General features: G+C 48.5%; 1 pseudogene; it reads right to left on the reverse strand.

The window, feature by feature from the left end:
• Nucleotides 1–24,694, reverse strand: LOC147096949 (inhibin beta B chain-like; annotated as a pseudogene).
• Nucleotides 24,695–25,258: the final 564 nt, after the last annotated feature.

The raw sequence follows: 25,258 nt of genomic DNA on the forward strand, positions 1-25,258 counted from the left end.
CGCGGTTTGTTCAACCTTTATTTGAGTTCATTGAAAACGTATCGAAACCACAAAATAAAACACAAAATGTACAGAAGTGATTTTGTTCCGAGTACATCCGGTTCACTTGCGATTTCTTTGCTAATTGTAAATGGGGAATCTATATTAATTGATCATTGATTACCCCCGTCGCTGTCGTTGCAAAGGAAGAACATAAAATGACAAATTAGTTGAAGCCAGTGCAGTTAAACTTAATTTGGAGTTGGCTGAGCTGAAAAGTGGGTGCTGGTTGCTGGGTTGCTGAGGCTCTGACTGACACTCGGGCACATGCTAATGAGCCTGTGGGTAGTATATTCACGTTGAGCCGGGACCCGCCCTTCATTAACCATCAGATGGTGCTGCATTTGCGCCACCTTTGAGAAATCGCAGCAGTTCAACTGTCTCGGCGACCTGGCTCCCTCCAGAAGAGAGCATGGGGAATCAAAAAAGAAACGCACATGAGCTCCTTCTCCGCGGTAAGCCCATCTGGTGCTTCCCCGACCTTTTTTTTATTCGGTTTTATGAGATGTGGGCGTCGCTGGCAAGGCCAGCATTTATTGCCCATCCCTAATTGCCCTCGAGAAGGTGGCGGTGAGCCGCCTTCTTGAACCGCTGCAGTCCGTGTGGTGAAGGTGCTCCCACAGTGCTGTTAGGGAGGGAGTTCCAGGATTCTGACCCAGCGACGATGAAGGATCGGCGATATACTTCCAAGTCAGGATGGTGTGTGACTTGGAGGGGAACTTGGAGGTGGTGGTGTTCCCATGCACCTGCTGCCCTTGTCCTTCTGGGTGGTAGAGGTCGCGGGTTTGGGAGGTGCTGCCGAAGAAGCCTTGGCGAGTTGCTGCAGTGCATCTTGTAGATGGTACACACTGCAGCCACGGTGCGCCGGTGGTGGAGGGAGTGAGTGTTTACGGTGGTGGATGGGGTGCCAATCAAGTGGGCTGCTTTGTTCTGGATGGTGTTGAGGTTCTTGAGTGTTGTTGGAGCTGCACTCATCCAGGCAAGTGGAGGGTATTCCATCACACTCCTGACTTGTGCCTTGTAGATGGTGGAAAGGCTTTGGGGAGTCAGGAGGTGAGACATTCGCCGCAGAATACCCAGCCTCTGACCTGCTCTTGTTGCCACAGTATTGATGTGGCTGGTCCAGTTAAGTTTCTGGTCAGTGGTGACCCCCAGGATGTTGATGGTGATGGTAATGCCATTGAATGTCAAGGCATTTGCCCCCCACCCCAGACAGGAAGCGCATTCGGCCGTCACTAACGGATGACTGACATCACAAGGTGAGCGCGAGCAGCTTTGCGAGAAGAGGGGAAAAAAACCGTGACGTTTGACCGTTCTATCACGCGATCGTGAGTGAGGCTTCATTTTACTTCGAAATCGCGTCTCTCGCGATAGCTTCGCGAGAGTTGGCATGTCTGCAATTTACTCTTCACCAAACAATGCAAGAAACTTTATCTTTAGCCAAAAGTAAGCTGAAGCCTGACTTTAACCGAGGTTTAATACCCCAAAACATTCACCGCCGTGCAAGAGGTTAAAAAAAAGCCCCTCAAAAGAGCATCTTAAAGCAAAAAGCCAAGAAACGGAATTGGCCCAGCCCTTGTTCTTATATCTTTCTAGTGTTAGTTGCTGGAGCAGGTTGTGATAAATTTCTTGATGTGACAGTTGAAAATACAAAAAGGTGGTTTGAATGCATGCCCGTTTTACCCTGCGGTGGCGCCATCTTAAGTGCAGCCGCATTCCTCGACAACCATATTGGGGATGTCCCTTTTCACTATGTTCTGCTGCCCGTCGAAGTACAAGATGGAGGCCCTGCTGAACTGCGTAGGAATGCAGCAGGAGGTCGCCGGCTCCATACCGTTTATCTTGTAGATGTTGAACACTGCGGCGTGGAACGATGATGCGACACCAGGAGCCCCGGCCATGTGGAACGGGCAAGAGCCCATGCAGTAGTTGCTATAGTAACCGCGAGGCGCTATAATCCAGTCATCCCAACCAATGCTTCGGAAGTCCAGGTACAAGTCTTTTCTGCAGCAGAGCCTTGACTTCCCATTACACTCGCTTTCTCGCTTTTGGATGCGGTGGCCGCCTTCTGTGACACTGGCCTTTACATTTAAGAAAGGCTGGTGGGATTCATCGCTGAAAGGGTTAAACACCGGGGTCCCATTGGCAGTGCTACAGTCTTCACATTCAAGGTCAAAGGTTAATCCCTTATCTCCTCTGCTGAAGAGGCCTTGGATGGCATCTGTCACCAGGAAAGTGTGCCAACCGCTGCTGGTGACATCAAACTCCTTGGCACTGATCAGTGTGCGGCCTAAACCCCCTTGGCCTCTCAAGAATATTTTCACAGTCATTTTCGGTTTGCCTCTCTCCAAGGTTGAAGGGAATAGCTTGAAGTACAGCCACAAGTTCGCTTGTTGAATGAATGTCGGAGTATTCTGGTCTCCCTTATTCGAAATGAGAAAGTTTAGCCTGGTTTTGGAGGGGCTTGTAGAATCTGTGGCGAAAAACAAAAAGAAATATAGGTTACAAAAAAACTTGCCCTATCTCTGAAAGCCACATTTTCAACCGGATTTCGAGCCTTTATTGACACCAAGTGAAGCTTTACAAGTCACTGGGTTGAGGACATCGGTGGAGAGTCTCATCCTACAGATAAATTCATCAAGGATCCTTCAACTGCTTTCTCAGTTGAGCATGAATACATAGGATTACACAGAATATACGGCACAGAAACAGGCCATTCGGCCCCACCAGTCCATGCCGGCGTTTATGCTCCACTCGAGCCTCCTCCCATCTTTCCTCATCTAAATCTATCAGCATAACCCTCTATTCCCTTCTCCCTCATATGCTTATCCAGCCTCCCCTTAAATGCATCAATACCATTCGCCTCAACCACTCCCTGTGGTAGCGAGCTCCGCATTCTCACCACTCTCTGGGTAAAGACGTTTCTTCTGAATAGTTGGAGTTAAGGTAGTGAAAACTACCCTGCAGTTTACAGTGGGTAGTTAGGTAAGTTATTTCCACCAGAATTATCTGTGTGTTCAGATGGCCTAGTGGTGTAACATTTTGGGGTACAGTACCAAGGCCTGGTACCTTGTGGCTTCACTCCTGGTACAGTGAGCTCACAATATCACCTGGGCCCATTGGCAGAGGCTCCAGGTAGAGGTGTGAGGCAAAAGTGTTGCCTTTACTAACAACTGGCCACGGAGGAGCCCTGGCAGACAGCCATGTGTCGCGGTCCAAGTCAATCCCTTATCTCCTCTGTCAAGGAATGATGTCTGGTGTTTGGGATGGGGGTCGGATGAACCTAACCCAAAAGGGAGAGAAACAAATCAAAAAGTGGGAAAAATAAATATATTTTTTTTTAATGTTATGCGGCATGAATCTTAAGGGAAATATTGGGGCAAATCTTGCTGGAGCGGGACATCTCACAGCATACGCCATTAGTTAGACTTCTTCTTGCACCTTTTACCACCAATGTAACTTGCTGGAAGTGCGATAACGCCATGGTGAGGGCATTGGGCCATCTGGGACCTTGGTGAATGGTGCGACCAATTCCTTAACCAATGAGATTTAAGGAATGAGGTAAAAAAACAGGAACGACGGAGAAGGAACTAGGGTGAATTAGAATCAAATCAGGTACAGAATGAGACATAAAGAGAGGGAAAGAAAGATTGGATTAAGAGAGAGAGAGAAAAAAGAGACAGGAAGGAAAAGTAAGAAAAACATTTAAATTTGAAATTAAAAAAAATCTTTAAGAACAATTTACTACATGCAGGAAAGAGACTCAACAGTGTAAATTGTTCCTACACTATAACAGTGACGACACTTCAAAAAGTACTTCATTGACTGTAAAGCGCTTTGGGACATCCTGAGGTCGTGAAAGGTGCTATAGAAATGCAAGTCTTTCTTTCTTTCTTTCCGGACTGGAGAGATGGATTAGCATTGCATTAACAATTGTCACATCGCTAAAAGGGTACGCATGATGTTACTTTCTGCGGCGAGTTTCATGGACAATTAATATACAAATCCAGCAAGTTCTTAAAAATAACGGAGAGGCTAAGGGCGAGATACTGTGTGCGTGAAGCAAATGGCGGAGCGGCGTAAATCGACCAACAAGTTCAGGAGATTCGCAACTCACAGAATATCTCTTGTTCACCTGAAGCTGCTGGCCAATTTGTGCATTAACAACGTTGTGATTTACTTTCCTCTAGAGCACTGACTGTGTGCTAACTGACAGCGAATTCTTTCTCCTTTTTCTGCCCACTCTGGGTGAGGGACGTCAATGTCCATCACCAAGAGTGGCTCGGTAGCACCACTACTGACCGAGCTGGCCGAGTCCTGAAGGACATAACTGCCAGTCTGTGCCTGCGACAAGTGGTGAGAGAACCAACATGAGGGAAAAACCTACTTGACCTCGTCCTCACCAGTTTACCTGTCGCAGATGCATCTGTCCATGGCAGTATTGGTAGCAGTGACCACCGGACAGTCATTGTGGAGACGATGTCCCGTCTTCACACTGAGGACACCCTCCATCGTGTTGTGTGGCACGACCACCGTGCTAAATGGGATAGATTCAGAACAGATCTAGCAGCTCAAAACTGGGCATCCATGAGGCGCTGTGGGCCATCAGCAGCAGCAGAATTGTATTCCACCACAATCTGTAACCTCATGGCCCGGCATATCGCTCACACTACCATTACCAGCAAACCAGTGTACCAACCCTGGTTCAATAAGGAGTGTAGAAGAGCATGCCAGGAGCAGCACCAGGCATATCTAAAAATGAGGAGCCAACCTGGGGAAGCTGCAACACAGGACTACATGCATGCTAAACAGCAGAAGCAGCATGTTATAGACAGAGATAAGCAATCCCACAATCAACGGATCAGATCAAAGCTCTGCAGTCCTGCCACATCCAGTCGTGAATGGTGGTGGACCAATAAACAACTAACGGGAGGAGGAGGCTCCATGAACATCCCTGTCCTCAATGATGGCGGAGTCCAGCACATGAGTGCAAAAGACAAGGCTGAAGCATTTGCAACCATCTTCAGCCAGAAGTGCCGAGTGGATGATCCATATTGGCCTATTCCTGAGGTCCCCACCATCATAGAAGCCAGTCTTCAGCCAATTCGATTCACTCCACGTGATATCAAGAAATGGCTGAGCGCACTGGATACAGCAAAGGCTATGGGCCCTGACAATATCCCGGCTATCATGCTGAAGACTTGCACTTCAGAACTAGCCGCACCTCTAGCCAAGCTGTTCCAGTACAACTACAACACTGGCATCTACCCGACAATGTGGAAAACTGCCCAGGTATGTCCTGTCCACAAAAAGCAGGACAAATCCAATCAGGCCAATTACTGCCCCATCAGTCTACTCTCAATCATCAGCAAAGTGATGGAAGGTGTCGTCGACAGTGCTATCAAGCGGCACTTAATCACCAACAGCCTGCTTACCGATGCTCAGTTTGGGTTCCGCCAGGACCACTTGGCTTTAGACCTCATTACAGCCTTCGTACAAACATTGGCAAAAGAGCTGAATTCCAGAGGTGAGGTGAGAGTGACTGCCCTTGACATCAAGGCAGCATTTGACCGAGTGTGGCATCAAGGAGCCCTAGTAAAACTGAAGTCAATGGGAATCAGGGGGAAAACGCTCCACTGGCTGGAGTCATACCTAGCACAAAGGAAGATGGTTGTGGTGGTTGGAGGTCAATCGTCACAGCCCCAGGACATCGCAGCAGGAGTTTCTCAGGGCAGAGTCCTAGGCCCAACCATCTTCAGCTGCTTCATCAATGACCTTCCCTCTGTCATAAGGTCAGAAGTGGGGATGTTCGCTGATGACTGCACAGTGTTCAGTTCCATTGGCAACTCCTTAGATAATGAAGCAGTCCATGCCCTTATGCAGCAAGACCTGGATGACATTCAGGCTTGGGCTGATAAGTGGCAAGTATCATTCGCACCACACATGTGCCAGGCAATGACTATCTCCAACAAGAGAGAGCATTACTACCACCCCTTGACATTCAACGACATTACCATAGTTGAATCCCCCACCATCAACATCCTGAGGGTCACCATTGACCAGAAACTTAACTGGACCAGCCACATAAATACTGTGGCAACAAGAGCAGGCCAGAGGCTGGGTATTCTGCGGCGAGTGTCTCACCTCCTGACTCCCCAAAGCCTTTCCACCATCTACAAGGCACAAGGAGTGTGATGGAATATTCTCCACTTGCCTGGATGAGTGCAGCTCCAACAACACTCAAGAAGCTCGACACCATCCAGGACAAAGCAGCCCACTTGATTGGCACCCCGTCCACCACCTTAAACATTCACTCCCTCCACCACCGGCGTACCGTGGCTGCAGTGTGTACCATCTACAAGGCGCACTGCAGCAACTTGCCAAGGTTTCTTCGGCAGCACCTCCCAAACCCGCGACCTCTACCACCTAGAAGGACAAGGGCAGCAGGCGCATGGGAACACCACTACCTCCAAGTTCACCTCCAAGTCACACACCATCCTGACTTGGAAGTATATCGCTGATCCTTCATCGTCGCTGGGTCAAAATCCTGGAACTCCCTCCCTAACAGCACTGTGGGAGCACCTTCACCACACGGACTGCAGCAGTTCAAGAAGGTGGCTCATCACCACCTTTTCAAGGGCAACTAGGGATGGGCAATAAATGCCGGCCGTGCCAGCGACGCCCACATCCCATGAATTAATTTTAAAAAGCCCCCACAGAAATATGAGTCTTCCCATAGTGCACTTCCAGTCGGGTCACCCACATTACCTCTCCTTTTCTGAACTTTGGCCTCAAAAGACCAACGTGCTAGTGCTGCTGTCGCCCTCCCTCTCCTCCTTCCCCCCAAAAAACAATCCAAAGTGTCAGCAGCCCTTTGTGAGCTGCTGGAGGCGGAAATCCCGCCCCACAGCCTTGACGGTTTCCCAGCACATCATGTGCGCTGGGAGCAACATTTAAATAATCAAATCCGATGACCTTACATTATTGTGTGGTGTCAGCTGATTGTGTGCAGGTGGACGCAGATCATTGCTTCGTGAATTAAATACCATTCTCCCAAACTTCCTTAAAACCCACCGCTTTGACTAAGCCCTTGGTCACCTCTCCTAATATCTCCTTATGTGGCTCGGTGTCAAATTGTGCCTGATTATGCTCATGTGAACCACCTTGGGACTTTTTACTACATTAAAGGCGCTAGATAAATGCAAATCAAATGTTGTTACCCTTTATATAAGGGCAATATTAACTTCCATCACTAAAACAAATGATCTGGTCATTTATCACATTGCTGTTTGTGGGAGCTTGCTGTGCGCAAATTGGATGCTGCGTTTCCGACATTACAGCAGTGGCTACACTTGAAAAAGTACTTCATTGGCTGTAAAGTGCTTTGAGACGTCCTGAAGTTGTGAAATGCGCTTTAGAAATGCAAGTCTTTCTTTCTTTAGTACTGCGGCTTCCCTTTTTGCCTCAATGAGTAAAAGCACCGTTTGGTTTAGCGTTCAGCCACACAGACCAGAATTGTCCTGGGTTTGACCCCTGGTCTCTGCCAAATTGCTTGCCCTCAATTGGTGCAGAAGAAGAGGCTTCCAAATTGGCTGTAGTGTCCCTGGGCTAGGGAAGGGGCAAAAGCATCACTGATGACTTCGGATGAGGACAAGATCAAGCTTAGCTGTAATGCTCACACAGTTGAATAGCCTGCTGACTGGCACTGGTTGGCACCCTTGGCAAAGGCACCAGAAAGCAGCCAGCTAAATCCTTCAGGACAGGAGGAGTGAAAAGGCAGTGTTAGTTCTGACTAAAGACTGGGAGACATTCCTTTTTGCTTCCAACCACTGACTTTGTTTTCTAGCTACAGGAAACTTTCGATTTATCGGCACCTAAATAACCGGAAATCTCGGTTAACCGGCAAAATTCAGGAGTAGGTTCAGGTAAGTTTTATTACTTTTTTTACTCCATTTGTTGCTGTGCAAGGGTGTGGCTGCAGCTGTTGCTAAGCTACAGAGATGCTTGTAACTTGTGCCCATTGTTCTGAAGCTGTTGCTAAGCAACAGGGTTTGTTGCTTTATACGGAGCTCTCAGCTCCGTATCTTTTACTATAGCTTTTGGTTATCCAGAATTTTTGATGAACCGGCACCACGTCGGTCCCGTCCGTGCCGGATATCAGAAAGTTTCCTGTATTGTTTTGTTCATTCTCAGAATGTGGGCATCACCGGCATTTATTGCCCATCACTAGTTGCCCTGAGAAGGTGGTGGTGGGCCTTCTTCTTGAACCGCTGAATGTAGTAGTTTGTTACAACCGAGTGTCTTGCTCGGCCATTTCAGAGGGCAGTTAAGAGTCAACCACATTGGTGTGAGTCTGGAGTCACATATAGGCCAGGCCGGGTAAGGGCAGCAGATTTCCTTCCCTAAAAGACATCAGTGAACGTAAGAACATAAGAAATAGGAGCAGGAATAGGCCACTTGGCCCCTCGAGCCTGCTCCGTCATTCAATAAGATCATGGCTGATCTAGGGCTCAAAGCCACTTCCCCGCCTGCTCCCCATAACCCTTCACTCCCTTATCTTGCAAACATCTGTCTATCTCCACCTTAAAATATATTTAATGACCCAGTCTCCGCGGCTCTCTGGGGCAGAGAATTCCACAGATTTACAAACCTCTGAGAGAAGAAATTCCTCCTGAACCAGATTGGCTTTTACGACAATCCAACAGCTTCATGGTCGCTTTTACTGACACCGGCTTTTTATGCCAGTTTATTCATTTTTAAAACTGAATTTAAATTCTCAAACTGTCAGAGTGGGATTTGAACTACACATTCTCTGGATGAACTAATACAGGCTCCAGAAATTACTAGTCCAATAACATAACCACTACACTACTGTACCCAACAAAGCTGAAGCTCCAACATTATTTTGGTTGGCAATTCCACACTGTTGTCCCATCAGTTTGCACTGCTTAGTAAAGATAAAAATTTAACAAAAACAATAAGCAAAGGCTGATTCTTGTTGGGCTACGACAGCTCTTTGATGCTTTGTCCAGGTGGTCATTCTTCACGGCCACCCAGTATACACTTCAACGGAAAGGAAAATTGAGTGTTGCATATAATGTTGGTGCAGTGTAGCGGGAGCTTTACTCTGTATCTACCTCCGTGCTGTACCTGCCCTGGGAGAGTTTGATGGGACAGTGTCGAGGGAGCTTTACTCTGTATCTACCTCCGTGCTGTACCTGCCCTGGGAGAGTTTGATGGGACAGTGTCGAGGGAGCTTTACTCTGTATCTAACCCGTGCTGTACCTGCCCTGGGAGAGTTTGATGGGACAGTGTAGAGGGAGCTTTACTCTGTATCTAACCCGGGCTGTACCTGCCCTGGGAGTGTTTGATGGGACAGTGTAGAGGGAGCTTTACTCTGTATCTAACCCGGGCTGTACCTGCGCTGGGAGTGTTTGATGGGACAGTGTAGAGGGAGCTTTACTCTGTATCTAACCCGTGCTGTACCTGCCCTGGGAGTGTTTGATGGGACAGTGTAGAGGGAGCTTTACTCTGTATTTAACCCGTGCTGTACCTGCCCTGGGAGTGTTTGATGGGACAGTGTAGAGGGAGCTTTACTCTGTATCTAACCCGTGCTGTACCTGTCCTGGGAGTATTTGATGGGACACTGTAGAGGGAGCTTTACTCTGTATCTAACCCGTGCTGTACCTGCCCTGGGAGTGTTTGATGGGACAGTGTAGAGGGAGGTTTACTCTGTATCTAACCCGTGCTGCACCTGCCCTGGGAGTGTTTGATGGGACAGTGTAGAGGGAGCTTTACTCTGTATCTAACTCGTGCTGTACCTGCCCTGGGAGTGTTTGATGCGACAGTGTAGAGGGAGCTTTACTCTGTATACAACCTGTGCTTTACCTGCCCTGGGAGTGTTTGATGGGGCAGTGTAGTGGGAACTTTACTCTGTATCTGACCCGTGTTGTACCTGCCCTGGGAGTGTTTGATGGGACAGTGTAGTGGGAGCTTTACTCTGTATCTAACCCCATGCTATACCTCCCCTTAGAGTGTTTAAAGAGATAGTGTGGAGGGAGCTTTACTCTGTATCTGACCCGTGTTATACCTGCCCTGGGAAGGTTTGATGGGACAGTGTAGAGGGAGCTTTACTCTGTATCTAACCCGTGCTGTACCTGCCCTAGGAGTATTTGATGGGGCAGTGTAGAGGGAGCTTTACTCTGTATCTAACCCGTGCTGTATCTGCCCTGGGAGTATTTGATGGGGCAGTGTAGATGGAGCTTTACTCTGTATCTGACCCTTGCTGTACCTGCCCTAGGAGTGTTTGATGGGACAGTGTAGATGGAGCTTTACTCTGTATCTAACCTGTGCTGTACCTGACTGGGGAGTGTTTGATGAGACAGGGTAGAGGGAGCTTCACTCTGTATCTAACCCGTGCTGTACCTGCCCTGGGAGTGTTTGATGGGACAGTGTAGAGAAAACATAGAAAACATTGAAGATAGGAGCAGGAGTAGGCCATTCGGCCCCTCGAGCCTGCTCCGCCATTCAATGCGATCATGGCTGATCATCCAAATTCATTACCCTGTCCCTGCCTTCTCCCTATATCCCTTGACCCCTTTAGCCTCAAGAAATATATCTAACTCCTTCTTGAATATATTTAATGAATTGGCCTCAACTGCCTTCTGTGGTAGAGAATTCCACAGGTTCACCACTCGCTGGGTGAAGAAATTCCTCCTCATCTCTGTCCTAAATGGCTTACCCCTTATCTTTAGACTGTGACCCCTGGTTCTGGACTCCCCCGCCATCGGGAACATCCTTCCTGCATCTAGTCTGTCTAGTCCTGTTAGAATTTTATAAGTTTCAATGAGATCCCCTCTCATTCTTCTAAACTCCAGCGAGTATAAGCCCAATCGACCCAATCTCTCTTCATACGTCATTCCTGCCATCCCAGGTATCAGCCTGGTGAATCTTTGCTGCACTCCCCCCATGGCAAGAACATCCTTCCTCAGATAAGGCGACCAAAACTGCACACAATACTCAAGGTGTAGTCTCACCAAGGCCCTGTACAACTGCAGCAGGACATCCTTGCTCCTGTACTCGAATCCTCTCACTATGAAGGCCAACATACCATTTGCCTTCTTAACCGCCTGCTGCACCTGCATGCTTACCTTCAGTGACTGGTGCACAAGGACACCCAGGTCTCGTTGCACTTCCCCTTCTCCCAATCTATTGCCGTTCAGATAATAATCTGCCTTCCTGTTCTTGCCACCAAAGTGGATAACCTCGCATTTATCCACATTATACTGCATCTGCCATACATTTGCCCAATCACCCAACCTGTCCAAATCATACTGGAGTTTCTCGGCATCCTCCTCACAGCACACACGCCTACGCAGCTTTGTATCGTCTGCAAACTTGGAGATATTACATCTAGTTCCCTCGTCTAGATCATTATTATATATTGTGAATAGCTGGGGTCCTAGCACCGATCCCTGCGGTACCCCACTAGTCACTGCCTGCCACTCGGAAAAAGAGCTCTTTATTCCAACTCTTTGCTTCCCGTCTGCCAGCCAGTTCTCTATCCAAGTCAGTACCTTGCCCCCAATCCCATGTGCTTTAACTTTACACGCTAATCTCTTATGCGGGACCTTATCGAAGGCCTTCTGGAAGTCCAAATACACCACATCCACTGGTTCTCCCTTATCTATTCTACCAGTTACATCCTCAAAAAATTCCAGTGGATTAGTCAAGCATGATTTACCTTTTGTAAATCCATGTTGACTTTGTCCCGATCCTGTCACTGTTTTCCAAGTGCTCTGCTATTACATCTTTTATAATGGACTCTAGCATTTTCCCCACTACCCATGTCAGGCTTACCGGTCTATAAGTCCCCATTTTCTCTCTACCACCTTTTTTGAATAGTGGGGTAACATTAGCTACCCTCCAATCCATGGGAACTGTTCCAGAATCTATAGAATTTTAGAAGATGACCAGCATGCATTTACTATTTCTAGGGCCACTTATTTAAGTACTCTAGGATGTAGATTATCAGGCCCTGGGGATTTATCAGCCTTCAATCCCGTCAATTTCCTTAAAACCATTTCCCTACAAATACTGATTTCATTCATTTCCTCCCTCTCATTAGACGCTATGTTCCCCAACATCTCTGGGAGGTTATTTGTGTTCTCCTTTGTGAAGACAGAACCAAAGTATGTATTTAATTGGTCAGCCATTTCTTTGTTCCCCATTATAAATTCCCCTGATTCTGACTGCAAGGGACCTACGCTTGACTTCATCAATCTTTTTCTCTTCACATATCAATAGAAGCTTTTACAGTTAGTTTTTATGTTCCCGGAAAGCTTACTCTCTTAATCTATTTTCCCCCTCTTAATTAATCCCTTTGTCCTCCTTTGCTGAATCCTAAACTGCTCCCAATCCTCAGGTTTGCTGCTTTTTCTGGCCAATTTATATGTCTTCTCCTTGGATCTTATGCTATCCCTAATTTCCCTTGTTAGCCACGGTTGAGTCACCTTTTTTGTTCTATTTTTATGCCAAACAGGGATGAACAAATTCTGTAGTTCATCCATGCGATCTTTAAATGTTTGCCATTGCCTATCCACCGTCAACCCTTTAAGTAACATTCCCCAATCCATCCTACCCAACTTGCGCCTCATACCATTGTAGTTTCCTTTATTTAAATTCAGGACCCTAGTCTCTGAGTCAATACTTCCCTCTCCATTTTAATGAAGAATTCGATCATATTATGATCGCTCCTCCCCAAGGGGCCTCATACAACAAGATTGCTGATTAATCATTTCTCATTACATAATACCCAGTCTAAGATGGCCTGATCTCTAGTTGGTTCCTCGACATATTGGTCCAGGAAACCATCCCGTATACACTCCAGGAATTCCTCCTCCACAGTATTGTTACGAATTTGGTTAGCCCAATCTATATGTAGATTAAAGTCACCCATGATAACTGCTGTGCCCTTATTGCACGCATCTCTAATTTCCCATTTAATGCCATCCCCACCTCGGCATTACTGTTTGGGGGTCTGTATAAAACTCCCACTAATGTTTTCTACCCCTTGGATTTTCTCAGCTCTACCCATGCAGATTCCACATCATCAGAGCTAATATCCTTCCTTACTATTGTGTTAATCTCCTCGTAACCAGCAATGCTACCCCACCTCCTTTTCCTTTTTGCCTGTCTTTCCTGAATATTGAATACCCCTGGATGTTGAATTCCCAGCCTTGGTCACCCTGGAGCCATGTTTCCGTAATCCCAATCATATCATATCCATTTACATCTATTTGCGCAGCTAATTCATCCACCTTATTATGAATGCTCCTCGCATTAAGACACAAAGCCTTCAGGCTTGTTTTTTAACACTCTTTGACCTTTTAGACCTATTATTTACTGTGGCCATGTTTGATTTAAACCCTTGACTTCTCTGCCTGCCACTTTTGCTTTTCTCCTTCCTGTCTTTTGCTTCTATCCTTATTTCCCATTCCTCTGTCTCCCTGCACAGGTTCCCAACCCCCTGCCATTTTAGTTTAAAACCTCCTCAACAGCACTAGCAAACACTCCCCCTAGGACATCGGTCCCGGTCCTGCCCAGGTGCAAACCGTCCAGTTTGTACTGGTCCCACCTTCCCTTTCTGTAAAGAAAGCCGGCGAAAGTGAGTTTAAATACTCACTAGGTCTCCGGTCTCACCGTTCCCGACACCAGCCTGTGAAAGAAAGCCCGCGAAAGTGAGTTTAAATACTCACTGGGTCTCCGGTCTCACTGCTCCCGACACCAGCCTCTGTAAAGAAAGCCCGCGAAAGTGAGTTTAAATACTCACTGGGTCTCCGGTCTCACTGCTCCCGACACCAGCCTCTGTAAAGAAAGCCCGTGAAAGTGAGTTTAAATACTCACTGGGTCTCCGGTCTCACCGTTCCCGACACCAGCCTGTGAAAGAAAGCCCGCGAAAGTGAGTTTAAATACTCACTGTGTCTCCGGTCTCACTGCTCCCGACACCAGCCTCTGTAAAGAAAGCCCGCGAAAGTGAGTTTAAATACTCACTGGGTCTCCAGTCTCACTGCTCCCGACACCAGCCTCTGTAAAGAAAGTCCGCGAAAGTGAGTTTAAATATTCACTGGGTCTCCGCTCTCACCGCTCCCGACACCAGCCTGTGAAAGAAAGTCCGCGAAAGTGAGTTTAAATACTCACTGGTCTCCGGTCTCACTGCTCCCGACACCAGCCTCTGTAAAGAAAGCCCGCGACAGTGAGTTTAAATACTCACTGGGTCTCCAGTCTCACTGCTCCCGACACCAGCCTCTATAAAGAAAGTCCGCGAAAGTGAGTTTAAATACTCACTGGTCTCCGGTCTCACTGCTCCTGATACCAGCCTGTGAAAGAAAGTCCGCGAAAGTGAGTTTAAATACTCACTGGTCTCCGGTCTCACTGATCCCGACACCAGCCTCTATAAAGAAAGCCCGTGAAAGTGAGTTTAAATACTCACTGGGTCTCCGGTCTCACTGCCCCCGACACCAGCCTGTGTAAAGAAAGCCCGCGATAGTGAGTTTAAATACTCACTGGGTCTCCGGTCTCACTGCTCCCGACACCAGCCTGTGAAAGAAAGTTCGCGAAAGTGAGTTTAAATACTCACTGGGTCTCCGGTCTCCCTGTTCCCGACACCAGCCGCTACAAGGAAAGCCCGTGAAAGTGAGTTTAAATACTCACTGGTCTCCGGTCTCACTGCTCCCGACACCAGCCTGTGAAAAAAAGCCCGCGAAAGTGAGTTTAAATACTCACTGGGTCTCCGGTCTCACTGCTCCCGACACCAGTCTCTGTAAAGACAGTCCGCGAAAGGGAGTTTAAATACTCACTGGTCTCTGGTCTCACTGCTCCCGACACCAGCCTCTGTAAAGAAAGCCCGCGAAAGTGAGTTTAAATACTCACTGGGTCTCCAGTCTCAGTGCTCCCGACACCAGCCTCTGTAAAGAAAGCCCGCGAAAGTGAGTTTAAATACTCACTGGTCTCCGGTCTCACTGCTCCCGACACCAGTCTCTGTAAAGAAAGCCCGCGATAGTGAGTTTAAATACTCACTGGGTCTCCGGTCTCACTGCTCCCGACACCAGCCTGTGAAAGAAAGTCCGCGAAAGTGAGTTTAAATACTCACTGGGTCTCCGGTCTCACCGCTCCCGACACCAGCCTCTGTAAAGAAAGCCCGCGAAAGTGAGTTTAAATACTCACTGGGTCTCCGGTCTCACTGCGCCCGACACCAGTCTCTGTAAAGAAAGCCCGCGAAAGTGAGTTTAAATACTCACTGGGTCTCCGCTCTCACTGCTCCCGACACCAGCCTCTGCAAAGAAAGTCCGCGAAAGTGAGTTTAAATACTCACTGGGTCTCCGCTCCCACTGCTCCCGACACCAGCCTCTGCAAAGAAAGTCCGCGAAAGTGAGTTTAAATACTCACTGGATCTCCGGTCTCACCGCTCCCGACACCAGTCTCTGTAAAGAAAGTCCGCGAAAGTGAGTTTAAATACTCACTGGGTCTCCGCTCTCACTGCTCCCGACACCAGCCTCTGTAAAGAAAGCCCGCGAAAGTGAGTTTAAATACTCACTGGGTCTCCGCTCTCACTGCTCCCGACACCAGCCTGTGAAAGAAAGTCCGCGAAAGTGAGTTTAAATACTCACTGGGTCTCCAGTCTCACTGCTCCCGACACCAGCCTGTGAAAGAAAGTCCGCGAAAGTGAGTTTAAATACTCACTGGGTCTCCGGTCTCACTGCTCCCGACACCAGCCTCTGTAAAGAAAGCCCACGAAAGTGAGTTTAAATACTCACTGGGTCTCCGGTCTCACTGCTCCCGACACCAGACTCTGTAAAGAAAGCCCGCGATAGTGAGTTTAAATACTCACTGGGTCTCCGGTCTCCCTGCTCCCGACACCAGCCTCTGTAAAGAAAGCCCGCGAAAGTGAGTTTAAATACTCACTGGGTCTCCGGTCTCACTGCTCCCGACACCAACCTCTGTAAAGAAAGCCCGCGAAAGTGAGTTTAAATATTCACTGGGTCTCCGGTCTCACTGCTCCCGACACCAGTCTCTATAAAGAAAGTCCGCGAAAGTGAGTTTAAATACTCACTAGGTCTCCGGTCTCACGGCTCCCGACACCAGCCTGTGAAAGAAAGCCCGCGAAAGTGAGTTTAAATACTCACTGGGTCTCCGGTCTCACTGCTCCCGACACCAGCCTCTGTAAAGAAAGCCCACGAAAGTGAGTTTAAATACTCACTGGGTCTCCGGTCTCACTGCTCCCGACACCAGCCTCTGTAAAGAAAGCCCACGAAAGTGAGTTTAAATACTCACTGGGTCTCCGGTCTCACTGCTCCCGACACCAGACTCTGTAAAGAAAGCCCGCGATAGTGAGTTTAAATACTCACTGGTCTCCGGTCTCACTGCTCCCAACACCAGTCTCTGTAAAGAAAGCCCGCGAAAGTGAGTTTAAATACTCACTGGGTCTCCGGTCTCACTGCTCCCGACACCAGTCTCTGTAAAGAAAGTCCGCGAAAGTGAGTTTAAATACTCACTGGGTCTCCGGTCTCACTGCTCCCGACACCAGACTCTGCACAGAAAGCCCGCGAAAGTGAGTTTAAATACTCACTGGGTGTCCGGTCTCACCGCTCCCGACACCAGCCTGTGAAAGAAAGCCCGCGAAAGTGAGTTTAAATACTCACTGGGTCTCCGGTCTCACTGCTCCCGACACCAGCCTCTGTAAAGAAAGCCCGCGAAAGTGAGTTTAAATACTCACTGGTCTCCGGTCTCACTGCTCCCGACACCAGCCTCTGTAAAGAAAGCCCGCGAAAGTGAGTTTAAATACTCACTGTGTCTCCGGTCTCACTGCTCCCGACACCAGTCTCTGTAAAGAAAGCCCGCGAAAGTGAGTTTAAATACTCACTGGGTCTCCGGTCTCACTGCTCCCGACACCAGCCTCTGTAAAGAAAGCCCGCGAAAGTGAGTTTAAATACTCACTGTGTCTCCGGTCTCACTGCTCCCGACACCAGTCTCTGTAAAGAAAGCCCGCGAAAGTGAATTTAAATACTCACTGGGTCTCCGGTCTCACTGCTCCCGACACCAGACTCTGTAAAGAAAGCCCGCGATAGTGAGTTTAAATACTCACTGGGTCTCCGGTCTCCCTGCTCCCGACACCAGCCTCTGTAAAGAAAGCCCGCGAAAGTGAGTTTAAATATTCACTGGGTCTCCAGTCTCACTGCTCCCGACACCAGCCTGTGAAAGAAAGCCCGCGAAAGTGAGTTTAAATACTCACTGGGTCTCCGGTCTCACTGCTCCCGACACCAGTCTCTGTAAAGAAAGTCCGCGAAAGTGAGTTTAAATACTCACTGGGTCTCCGGTCTCACTGCTCCCGACACCAGACTCTGCAAAGAAAGCCCGCGAAAGTGAGTTTAAATACTCACTGGTCTCCGGTCTCACTGCTCCCGACACCAGTCTCTGTAAAGAAAGCCCGCGAAAGTGAGTTTAAATACTCACTGGGTCTCCGGTCTCACTGCTCCCGACACCAGACTCTGCACAGAAAGCCCGCGAAAGTGAGTTTAAATACTCACTGGGTGTCCGGTCTCACCGCTCCCGACACCAGCCTGTGAAAGAAAGCCCGCGAAAGTGAGGTTAAATACTCACTGGTCTCCAGTCTCAGTGCTCCCGACACCAGCCTCTGTAAAGAAAGCCCACGAAAGTGAGTTTAAATACTCACTGGGTCTCCGGTCTCACTGCTCCCGACACCAGTCTCTGTAAAGAAAGCCCACGAAAGTGAGTTTAAATACTCACTGGGTCTCCGGTCTCACTGCTCCCGACACCAGCCTCTGCAAAGAAAGCCCGCGAAAGTGAGTTTAAATACTCACTGGTCTCCGGTCTCACTGCTCCCGACACCAGTCTCTATAAAGAAAGCCCGCGAAAGTGAGTTTAAATACTCACTGGGTCTCCGGTCTCACTGCTCCCGACACCAGACTCTGCAAAGAAAGCCCGCGAAAGTGAGTTTAAATACTCACTGGTCTCCGGTCTCACTGCTCCCGACACCAGTCTCTGTAAAGAAAGCCCGCGAAAGTGAGTTTAAATACTCACTGGGTCTCCGGTCTCACTGCTCCCGACACCAGACTCTGCACAGAAAGCCCGCGAAAGTGAGTTTAAATACTCACTGGGTGTCCGTTCTCACCGCTCCCGACACCAGCCTGTGAAAGAAAGCCCGCGAAAGTGAGGTTAAATACTCACTGGTCTCCAGTCTCAGTGCTCCCGACACCAGTCTCTGTAAAGAAAGCCCACGAAAGTGAGTTTAAATACTCACTGGGTCTCCGGTCTCACTGCTCCCGACACCAGCCTCTGCAAAGAAAGCCCGCGAAAGTGAGTTTAAATACTCACTGGTCTCCGGTCTCACTGCTCCCGACACCAGTCTCTGTAAAGAAAGCCCGCGAAAGTGAGTTTAAATACTCACTGGTCTCCGGTCTCACTGCTCCCGACACCAGCCTGTGAAAGAAAGCCCGTGAAAGTGAGTTTAAATACTCACTGGGTCTCCGCTCTCACCGCTCCCGACACCAGCCTGTGAAAGAAAGCCCGTGAAAGTGAGTTTAAATACTCACTGGGTCTCCGCTCTCACCGCTCCCGACACCAGCCTCTATAAAGAAAGCCCGCGATAGTGAGTTTAAATACTCACTAGGTCTCCGGTCTCACTGCTCCCGACACCAGCCTGTGAAAGAAAGCCCGTGAAAGTGAGTTTAAATACTCACTGGGTCTCCGGTCTCACTGCTCCCGACACCAGCCTGTGAAAGAAAGCCCGCGAAAGTGAGTTTAAATATTCACTGGGTCTCCGGTCTCACTGCTCCCGACACCAGCCTCTGTAAAGAAAGTCCGCGAAAGTGAGTTTAAATACTCACTGGGTCTCCGGTCTCACTGCTCCCGACACCAGCCTGTGAAAGAAAGCCCACGACAGTGAGTTTAAATACTCACTGGGTCTCCAGTCTCACTGCTCCCGACACCAGCCTCTGTAAAGAAAGTCCGCGAAAGTGAGTTTAAATACTCACTGGGTCTCCGGTCTCACTGCTCCCGACACCAGTCTCTGTAAAGAAAGTCCGCGAAAGTGAGTTTAAATACTCACTGGGTCTCCGGTCTCACTGCTCCCGACACCAGACTCTGCACAGAAAGCCCGCGAAAGTGAATTTAAATACTCACTGGGTGTCCGGTCTCACCGCTCCTGACACCAGCCTGTGAAAGAAAGCCCGCGAAAGTGAGGTTAAATACTCACTGGTCTCCAGTCTCAGTGCTCCCGACACCAACCTCTGTAAAGAAAGCCCGTGAAAGTGAGTTTAAATACTCACTGGGTCTCCGCTCTCACCGCTCCCGACACCAGCTTCTGTAAAGAAAGCCCGTGAAAGTGAGTTTAAATACTCACTGGGTCTCCGCTCTCACCGCTCCCGACACCAGCCTCTGTAAAGAAAGCCCATGAAAGTGAGTTTAAATACTCACTGGGTCTCCGGTCTCACTGCTCCCGACACCAGCCTGTGAAAGAAAGCCCGCGAAAGTGAGTTTAAATACTCACTGGGTCTCCAGTCTCACTGCTCCCGACACCAGCCTCTGCAAGGACAGTCCGCGAAAGTGAGTTTAAATACTCTCTGGGTCTCCGGTCTCACCGCTCCCGACACCAGCCTCTGTAAAGAAAGTCCGCGAAAGTGAGTTTAAATACTCTCTGGGTCTCCGGTCTCACTGCTCCCGACACCAGCCTCTGTAAAGAAAGTCCGCGAAAGTGAGTTTAAATACTCACTGGGTCTCCGGTCTCACTGCTCCCGACACCAGCCTCTGTAAAGAAAGTCTGCGAAAGTGAGTTTAAATACTCACTGGGTCCAAAAAGTCTTAGGGATTCAAGGTGATAGGTCATCATTCTCTCCCATGAAAGGCGTCCCAGTTACTATAACAAAGGATATCGAGGCACTGGAGAGGGTGCAGAGAAGATTCACAAAGATGAAACCAGAAATGCGAGGGTGTACATATCAGGAAAGGATGAACAGGCTGGGTCTCTTTTCTCTTGAAAAAAGGCTGAGGGGTGACCTAATAGAGGTCTTTAAAATTATGAAGGGTTTTGATAGTTTGGATACAGAGAGAGTGTTTCCACTTGTGGGGAAGAGCATAACCAGAAGCCATCAATATAAGATAGTCACCAAGAAATCCAATAGGGAATTCAGAAGAAACTTCTTTACCCAGAGAGTGGTGAGAATGTGGAACTCGCTCCCATAGGGAGTGGTTGAAGCGAATAGTAGAGATGCATTTAAGGGGAGGCTGGACAAGCATATGAGGGAGAAGGGAATAGAGGGTTATGCTGATAGAGTTAGATGAGGAAAGACGGGAGGAGGCTCGAGTGGAGCATAAACGCCGGCATGGACTGGTTGGGCCGAATGGCCTGTTTCTGTGCTGTATATCCTGTGTAATGTAAAGTGATTATCAAATAGTGACATTGTCCTTTTTGAAAATGACTCTACTGATGTGAAATGCCCCAGCGATGTAGACAATGATTTTGTTTTTGCCTCAAAGAACTTTGATCCGTGCTGGTTGACATGCTGTAGTCCAAATAGTTATTTCTGGTGGTTATCTGCAGTGACATTTCAAAAACCTGTTACAAATTTTCAATGGGAGAAAAGTTCTCGATAAAGTCACAGTAAAACATTTGCTTTCGCTGTTTGCACGGGAACTTGTGAGGTGCTTTGCTGTTTGATAATGCAATTATTTAGCAGCAGTGATTTAGGGTCATCTGCTTCTTGAAGCCTGGAGATTATATTGCGTAATATTATTTGATGAACATTTATTGCATTGTGAAATTCCTGACTCTGCTATTGTGGCGGAAATGTAAACACTCCATAAAGAGGTATTGATAGGAATGTGTGTGAAGAGATCGCAAAGTCTCTGTTTGAAGCATGGACTCAGTCGAGAATATTTTGTGGACTTTATGCGATTTTCTGAGGGCATTTTCCCTGTGGTGGGATCGCCCTGTGCACATATGTGGGGGACTGGTTTGTTAAAACTCCAGAGAACGCATGGCAGTTGGCTGTGACAAAAGAACTGTCAGTCATCCAGAATGTATGGGTTTGCCCGACAGTCCTGGGGAAAGGAAGGGGGCCGTTGAACTTGAATGTATTAGAAAGCCACTCTAATATGCAAAAGCACTTCTCACCTCCATCTCAGAAGAGAAGCAGAACAATGAACCCACTGGCCTCGGCCAGCAGAAAAGGAGCCAGTTTTTTTCCCAACACAAAGACCGAAAGATATAACCCAGACTTAGGGCCACTAATCCAATACTCATGGGTCCGAGGATGACTCATCACTGATTAAGCACCGGAGTGCTTAGAAACAAAAGGATTTTAAAGATTGGCGGGAAAAGATAGGGGTAGCCAGACTACTGTAAAGATAAATTCTTTTCCACCATTCTCGCTCTCTCTCTCTGGCTTCCTCGCTCCAACAAGATCGAACTAACAAGAAGTACCAGAGGAAGAAGCTGCTGAGCGAAGCGATTGAGCCAAGCCGGTAACCAGATATCCCAGGCGAGCTGGGTGAGGTGTAAGGGGCTCAGGGTTTTTCTCAGAAGTGAAGCTTTTGGGCTATTCCGAGGGGGGGAGCTTTGTTTGGTTCAGCCAGGCGAAGGGGTTTATGCGACTGGGTAATTCGTTGATAGGGGTGGAGTTAGAGTCCACCATAGCAACAAGGGAACTACTGCATGTTATAGTCCCCAGTTTTGTACTGTATGTATGTTGATTGTAACCTGGATTTTATTCTCCACAGGGATAGTGATTTCGTTTAGTAGTGCATGTTTTAGCCAGTGTATGTTAGAGCAAATAAATATAAGTTTGATTTTTCACCGAAGCATTCCTGTCCATGACTTATTTCATTTACACTCTGAATAATAATTCCCGGGTATAGAACTTTCGTAAGGCAGCGATCGAACCATCCGTCTAGCAATTGGGCTCGGATCAAAAACCGCTTACATGTGAAGAGTTAGCACGCTGATGTCACATAACATCATTTATTGGCCAATTTGCTGAACACCTCCGTTCTGTCCTCAAGTGTGACCCCGCCCACCACTCACCTAGCTCCCTCACTGCTGCGTTTCCCATATTACAACAGTGACTACACTTCAAAGTACTTCCTTTGCTGTAAAGCGCTTTGGGGCATCCTGAGGTTGTGAAAGGTGCTATAGAAATGCAAGTCTTTCTTTCTTAATCAGATCAGGGAGGTCCGAGGTTCAGTCGCTGCTCTTTGGTGCGTTCGCTGATCTCAGTTCGGGCAGCGGTAGGGGTTGGCACCAGTGCCCCAATGCTAGAGAGGGGGAAAAGCAGCCAGGGTTCCAGTCCTGACCAGTGTCCAGTGCGTGTGGACATGAGGTGAGGACTGGTTCAGGCTGCACCCTGCTCGCTGATGCCCAGTTTCGGTTCTGCCAGGACCACTCAGCTCCAGACCTCATTACAGTCTTGGTCCAAACATGGACAAAGGAGCTGAATTCCAGAGGTGAGGTGAGAGTGACTGCCCTTGACATCAAGGCAGCATTTGACCAAGTGTGGCATCAAGGAGCGCTAGTAAAACTAAAGTCAATGGGATTCAGGGGGAAACTCTCTACTGGCTGGAGTCATACCTAGCACAAAGGAACATGGTTATGGTGGTGGAAGGCCAATCATCTCAGCCCCAGGACATCGCTACAGGAGTTTCCTCAGGGCAGTATCCTAGGCCCAACCATCTTCAGCTGCTTCATCAATGACCTTCCCTCCATCATAAGGTCAGATGTGGGGATGTTCGCTGATGACTGCACAGTGTTCAGCGCCATTCGCAACTTCCCAAATAATGAAGCAGTCCGTGCCCACATGCAGCAAGACCTGGACAACATTCAGGCTTGGGCTGATAAATGTCAGGTAACATTAGCGCCACACAAGTGCCAGGCAATGACTGTCTCCAACAAGTGAGCGTCTAACCACTGCCCCTTGACATTCAACGGCATTACCATCGCCAAATCCCCCGGTCAGAGGCTGGGTATTCTGCGGTGAGTGTCTCACCTCCCGACTCCCCAAACCTTTCCACCATCTACAAGGCACAAGTCATAGAAACATAGAAACATAAAAAAATAGGAGCAGGAGTAGGCCATTCAGCCCTTCGAGCCAGCTCCGCCATTTAATTGATCATGGCTGATCCTCTATCTCAATACCATATTCCCGCTCTCTCTCCATCCTGCGCCACCTTACCGACGTGAAGTCAGGAGTGTGATGGAACACTCTCCATTGCCTGGATGAGTGCAGCTCCAACAACACTAAACAACCATCCAGGACAAAGCAGCCCGCTTGACTGGCACCCCATCCACCACCTTAAACATTCACTCCCTCCACCACCGGCGCACTGTGGCTGCAGTGTGTACCATCTACAAGATGCACTGCAGCAACTCGCAAGGCTTCTTCAGCAGCACCTCCCCAACCCGCGACCTCTACCACATAGAAGGACAAGGGCAGCAGGCGCATGGGAACACCACCACCTCCAAGTTCCCCTCCAAGTCACACGTCATCCTGACTTAGAAATATATCGCCGATCCTTCATCGTCGTTGGGTCAAAATCCTGGAGCTCCCTCCCGAACAGCACTGTGGGAGTACCTTCACCACACGGACTGCAGCGGTTCAAGAAGGCAGCTCACCACCACCTTCTCAAGGGCAATAGGGATGGGCAATAAATGCCGGCCTTGCCAGCAACGCCCACATCCCATGAACGAATAAAAAAACTCGAATACCCCTCCCCCAAAAAATACCCATAGCCTGGCAACATTCACTTTCTCTGATTGCAACGGAGCAATGCCCATTTGGGACAGTTACTGAGGGCTACAGGTACCTGTGGAACTGTACCCCCAGCAAAAGTCAACTCCCTCAGGTACCCGGGCACCTGTGCACCAGTACTGAGTTGAAGCACAGTAGTTCTATCTTGAAGTAACATATATTGCAAAACAAGGTTCTGTGAAGAGCCCAATTTATAATACAGGCTATAATTCAATTTCATGCGTTCTACCTCTGATTTATTATTAAAGTACACATGCGTTTCAATTTGAAAGAGAGCCAATGGGCTAGACTTTAATCACGAATGGCACCAACCTGATTCTGGGAAGCTGATGATTTCATAGATAGCTCTGGTCTTGTACGAAGCTGTCCAAACTGTTGGGGATCTCCACTGAGCCATCCGGCGCCACCACACCGACGTGAAGCTTCCTCAAGACTGTGGTGAGCGCCGCCCTGGGGATGGGGTTGGTGATGTTCGGTCGGTCCTTCAGGTCCAGCCGGTCCAAGATGCGTCTCTTGGCCCAATGAAGGAGGACCTCATCCGTGGCGGTCTGCAGACGCGAGGAATTGCCAGCGACGCAAGCCAGCTGACTGGACACGGAGGGAGCCCCTGTCCCGGAGAAAAAGAAACAGCAGAGACTGAAAGCCATTACTTTACCCATGTTTGATCTCCAGCCGGCTTGTAATTGGCAAACCGATCTGCAACTGACAAGCGCCAGCAGGCTGCAAACGTATGGCTAACTGTGTGAGAGTTTGATCTTTTTGCTTTCTGATCGTGTTGCACAGCTGTTTTTTAAAAAAATGTGGGTCTGGCTGTCAGAACCTGGAGCTGTCACCGTTTGAGATAACCCCGGACAAAGCAACTAAATGACTGGTGGAAAAGGACAACCAGGAGCAATCCGTTGCATCACCACCGCACAACAGACAGGTCATGGGGAACGAGCAGTACCTGGGCTCGGTCACTGATGATTGCCAAAGTCAATATCACTTCCTTCCATCAGCACTAATTTTAAACATGATGCAGAAAAAAAGTAGTCAGGCTCGCCTGTCCAAATATATTTCAAAAACATGATATAGGTGTGTACACATTGTATAACCCTGCATGCATGTGTGTATCTTATCTATATATATAAAGCGGCTCTTCTGTCTGTCCCGATGTCTGTCTGTCCCGATGTCTTTCTGTCCGTGTTCTATACGTTTGAAAGTTACAGAGCGTACCGACGCGCGCGTCGCCTCAAAAGAAAGCTTGCGATTCCGGACCGGTCATAGGCGTATTTACCTCTCGGCCGGACAAAAACCGCGCCCGCGGTATCCGAAAAACGTTCAGCGTTCCGCTCATTAGCATCTCATTAGCGACCGTGTGACGTCGAGGTCGACCAATCGGACGGCGGGTTCCTGGCGCG

Source organism: Somniosus microcephalus, chromosome 33, assembly GCF_052327205.1.
Source record: "Somniosus microcephalus isolate GS21.2 chromosome 33, FLI_Smic_1.0, whole genome shotgun sequence".
NCBI lineage: Eukaryota > Metazoa > Chordata > Chondrichthyes > Squaliformes > Somniosidae > Somniosus > Somniosus microcephalus.